Raw genomic sequence first — 6,005 nt, forward strand, 5'->3', positions numbered from 1 at the left:
ACCCAAGCTAATCAGAAGAGGTAGAGAACCTATTCAGTTTAGGATTACAAATGCAATACGGTCTTTCTCTAATACAAAACTCTTGACCACATTGTTTGGTTTGATAGTTTATTCATGTCTACTATCCAATGTAATTCGTGTGCTTATATGATTACCTTGAATGTGATTTGGAACGACTTTCCTAAATCTCATTCATACTCTGGCCAGAGATTCTTAATCATATCATAGAGTATTCTCCCTCAAACGGTTTGAAGGTTAGAGATCCCTTGTTGCGCATTCACTTGCCTCCATAGCTAAGTGGCTTAACCCCAACTATGCCGTGGACACCCTCCTGATGGAGTGACTTTGACATAATCAAAGATCAAGGACTTAACCACAAGACAACTATGATGCCTCAGGTCAAAGGACTACTTTGCATTATCCCAACCATGAGTTCTCATGTGACATGAATATGAGAACTCTTCGTTGATCGTGTTCAGTGAACTCATTCTCTATTGAGCACCTACGTACTTGTCTTGATGTCACACACACCAATGACTCGAGACTAGTCACTCTCCCTGAGAGAAGACACAGCACGTACTGATCTTAACAGACTGTCAATGCCCAATTGGCAATCCTATGATCAGGAACGTTTAAGATGTGTCTACGAAAGAATGGTCTCATGAATCTAACTTCTTTAGATTGCATTCTCCCAATCACATATTCCTTGGACTTATCGTTTAAGCATATAACATTTATATGAGACGGCTCAAACAATAATCTTTGCCCTTGATATTAAACTAGATTAGTTTAACATGTGAAATGTCCGTAAAGTATCATCATATGATTGGTTTTAGGGCACATTTCCAACAGAGAGGCCAGCCACCATGGGAGAACATTGCTAGCATTTTGTTCTTCCATGGTTACTCATCTTCTTCTTCAACCATCTTTGGTGTTGAAACTTAGAGGTCTCCAACTTGGGGACTTTTGGAGAACCCATTCCTCCATCCATATCAAAGAAGTCATGGAGCCAAGAAACAAAGTTCCACCATCCACATAGCAAGGAGACAAAGGAAAGAAGGCACTCCCATGGGTGAATATACTTTGCTAAGCAAAGAGGTGCTTCGAAGGTATAAAAGTTTCTCAACACATTTCTTTAAGATTTGAGTTGAGAACTGGTTCACCCCAACTACTAGGCTTTTAATTTCATGGTTTAAGTTTTGTTTTAAAGTGCATAGAAACATGCTTCCACCATTTAATTGTTAAATGCATGTATTATGTTGCTTAATGAACTTAGTTTTTCACAAATCTTCCTTCAGTTGCAACTTCTTCGAACCATACTGAAATTCTAGTCCTACATAAAGCTGTGCATGAATGCTTTTGGTTGAGAGTAGTAATGGAACATCTTCAAAGCACCTGTGAACTTTCTTTCGTTGTTGGTGTTCCTACAACGACCTATAAAGGTAACACAACATGTATCAAACATCTTAAGAAGGGATACATCAAAGGAGACAACACCAAGCATGTTGCGCCGAAGTTCTGCTTCTCTCATCAGCAACAACAACATCAGAAGATTGAAGTCAAGCAAATCCGTTCCCAGGACAACCTGGCTGACCTCTTCACCAAATCACCAAATCACTGTCGAAGACTATTTTCTAGAAGCTTGTTCAAGGAATTGGTATGCAATGACGTTTTGTTATACATAAAAGCACTGCATAAGGAGAAATACACACAAGACTCCCTAAGCATTCTACCATCTCCACTTTCTCTCTTTGCGACAGCTAGGCCACAACAAAATTAACCTCTTTTTAACATAAGACTAACTGAAATATATATCTGGACTGTAATTGCTAATGGAGTTCAACACAAAAGTTTATTTAATAACTTTTATACCACAAGGGTTAGATTAAACGTATAGTACCACCACAGGAATCACCAAAAAATTTGGCCTTTTAATCTATGCACCAATTGAAAAGTCAACCAAAATAATTCTATAGAAGTTTTTATATTGGGTGGTGCTATCTACACACTTTTTTTTTACTTCTCACGCACTTCTATTAATTTATGTCATTTGATCCTTATGGGCCCATGATTTTCTATGAACGGAGTAAGGCGGATCGAATTACACATATTTCAGAAGTCTGGTCAAGGACTCAACATCCTACGCAACAAAGCTGAATAAATGGGTCACCATCCTGTTCCAGAATCAATGGAAGGTTTCGCTGAGATTGACCATGCTTGGTCCACAAGATACGGAAACCTAATCAACACGGAATCAGCAGGTTTCCTATAATCTTGGAGTCCTTACAATCTAAGGATTGACATGCGCCGCAAGTAATTACACTTGTAAGAGGATGCAATATCATCTTCCTAGATATCATCGGGTAACACAATTAATGCATATTTATTCTCTTGCTCATTGCTTGAGTCTTATATTGCTTACTAACTTGATCGTGGAGAGCTTTTGACCAGCACACACCCCCCTTTTCTCTAGTCTTTGGCATGGTTGTGTACTCTTTACAAGTTACATGGATTTGTGCATCTTCACCTCCAACTCCTACAGCAGTGCGCGAATTTGGTTCCAACAATCACTTTTAATTTATTCAATTTAATGGCCGAAAAATTAAGAAGTATATGTGGAAAGTAAAAGAGAGTATGGATAGTATTGCCCTTTATATTTACACATAACCATTCATCTAATAAGTTCACACTAATTTTTATTTGTACCCAACAAAAACATTTTAAATTTGAACTTTTTTGAAAAACACTAAACGTGACATTTTGTTACCAAATTACCCTTAAACCCCAATACCCACCCTTTCGAGGGCATGTTTACTAATCCGTAATCAGATTGAGAAGAATTAAATTGAGGATGAATTGGATTGAGGAGGGATTGAAATGAGGTGAAATCAGAATCAGATTCATGTTAAAGTTGTTTACTAAAATTGTTTGGAATCGAAGTAGGGATGATGTTGAGTCCATATAAGTTATTTACTAATTCACTTCAATCATAATTAAAACTAGGTTGATTACTTAATTGCCCTTACATAAATAAATTATTTTCATACTAATTAATTAAATTTATATAATAAAAAAATATAAATAGGTTTTATTTATTTATTAAAAGATGATAATTTCCATCCATCTCTCACATCTCCATCTTTCCCACGCCTCCCTTTCATCCTGAATGTACAGTTGCATTGCCTTCCACCCACTCCTACCTTTCATTGCCCTGTCTCTATCTTCCACCCTTTTTTCCTGCATAGCCATCGCCCCATAGCTAGGCCATTCATGGTCCAGCGCAAAGCAGTCTTGTTGCTGTCTCGATCTTGATCCTCGATTAAGAGTGCAACGATCGAATTTAGGTAAGAGCCCAGCAATTCGGTGAAATGAATAGAGATTAGGCTAGGTATGTGATGCGGCCCTTCACGGCGGAGGGTGTGGTGTAAACAGAGATGGAGAATGAGCAGTGCTGGTTAAGTGTCAAATGAAGGGCAATATTGGGATAATCAGAAACAAGTGAGGGCATAATTGGTAGAAAAAATCCATTCCGGATTCCTCAGGTGTCCAGGAATTGAAATACCTCCCTCATGTATGGAGTCCAATTCATCCAAAATAAGGAGAGGGATTCCCCAATTGGTGTGGACCCCACATGTATTTTGATTCCTCAAGATTACGTAAATAAAGGTGTATCCTGTAATCGGAATCTAATTCTGTAAATGAATTCATGTTACCGGTATGTAAACGTGCCCTGAGAGTTTTCCAATTAGATTCATCGCTTTGGTTGGTTCTTTTGGAGGCGTTGCATTGATGGAGCTAAGGATTGCAACTTCAGCAGATATGTTAAATTCGCCGATTTGTTTTCGCTTTTCGCCCTCAGACGGTAATACAAATTCAACTATTTTATTCCACATACGTAATTTAACCTATTGTGGCCTTGACATTTAACCATATATAAGATCCTTGTCACTATCATTCCACATAAACAATCAATCATCTCCCTCTTTCTTATGTCTCCAAATTATTAACAATCATCTCCGTCTCCTCTTTCTTTAACCATATATATAATTCAGATCTTACTGTTCAGAACTTAAGTTCCAGGCAATTTGGACCATTCAAACTCTTTGTGATGGTCCACTTCACACAAACCAAGGGCTTCGATTTTCTGATTCTTTGGTTCCAAACACTAGGGTCTGAAGAGGATCCAAATTCATTATGTGTCTGTGTGTAAGGTCCTACAACATGTGCAGCACTACAAAAGTCATCTTCAAACAAAAGGTCAGTTGAATATCAGAATGCGCAACGAACGAGAATAACAAAATAATAGGAATATTATTAAACAAACAAGAATGCCGGAACGGCTACAAAACTCCAAGAGGCTACATTGTGAATGACTTGTTCTCAAATGAATAACAATCACGCTATTTATAATAAACTAACTCTAATCCTAAAAGGTAAGAAATCAAAACCCTAATTCTAACGGGCTAAGCCTAGAAAAATAAATATTCAAATAATCTAAAATCCTAATATTTTCTAACACCCACCCCCCGGAGGTCAAACTCTTGGCGGTATATGACATGAGTTTGCAAACAAGTAAATGCGGACTGGCTTTGTTAGGCGGACTGGCTTTGTTAGGCGGACTGGCAGGCATGCAAACTTGACTTGATTCGATTCTTGATTCTTGACTCTAGATTCTTTCTGGCATACTAATTCTGGTTCAAACTGATTCTGATAAGTGTTGAAAGTATGAAAAGAACCTGTCACTAAACAGACGAGATTTCTATATCTCAATTGAAGCAACGAATGAACAAACACAAACACTATCACTCGCGTGGTCACAATTCCAAGCACTCGAATGACGGTCACAAAACAATCTCAAACAAGCCAACAACTCGTGTGGCCTAAACACAAACTTAATCATGTTTTTTTCCTTTGGCCGTGTGGGCCTAAAACAAACAGCCAAATTTTCTTTTTCCTTTTTTCTTTTTTTTTTCTTTCTTTTCTCCTGCCTTTCAACTTCTTGTTTTTGTTTGTTTCTTTCTTTCTAGGCAGAGATTCCAACGGATTCAACATATGGCAAGGTGCAACAACTATCGATGGAGGATGGTGGTGTTGCGTAGCAGGTCTGATGTGGGCGAGAGCAGCAGGCAATGGGGCAGATTCTGGTGGGGAAGCAGCAGGCCATCAACACAATTGAAAAAATTAACACACTTTTTTTCCCTGCAAACTGTCAACAACAACTAGACAATCTGAACATGAACGACAACAGACACAAGCAAACGGATACCAACCTAAAACATATTAAATCCCAAAGGATGAAACTTGCTCTGATACCAAGTTGAATATCAGAGTGCGCAACGAACGAGACTAACAAAATAATAGGAATATTATTAAACAAATAAGAATGTCGGAATGGCTACAAAACTCCAAGAGGCTACATTGTGAATGACTTGTTCTCAAATGAATAAGAAGCACGCTATTTATAATAAACTAACTCTAATCCTAAAAGGTAAGAAATCAAAATCCAAATGCTAACGGGCTAAGCCCAAAAAACCAAATATTCAAATAAACTAAAATCCTAATATTTTCCAACAACATCCACCCTTACAACCAACCTAACATGTTTCCTTCTAACATGCAACCTAACATGTTTCCTTCTAACATGCTGTCTTCCCATGTGGAATTCTCTCTCTCTCTTCCAGCTTTACATCCAATCATATCAACCTAAATCTTTGTTTCTTTTTTTTTTATTTTATTTTTATGATTAAATCTTGCACAGCATAATAACCAGAATCCTAAGCAGCCATGTTGTTATACAGCTTGGGGCATCATCTAAGCAGACACTTCAAAGATAATGAATGAATGAATAGTCAAAAGAAGAAAGAAAAATGGAAAAAGGAATATCATTAAACAATTCACTAATGAGTGTTATAAAAATATCGTACAACAAAATTTCTTTCATTTCTTTCATTTTTTTCATTTTTTTCTTTCTCATGATCAGTAGCATCTCAATCAATATGCTAGCA

Source organism: Malus domestica, chromosome 13 (genome assembly GCF_042453785.1).
Source record: "Malus domestica chromosome 13, GDT2T_hap1".
Taxonomy (NCBI): domain Eukaryota; kingdom Viridiplantae; phylum Streptophyta; class Magnoliopsida; order Rosales; family Rosaceae; genus Malus; species Malus domestica.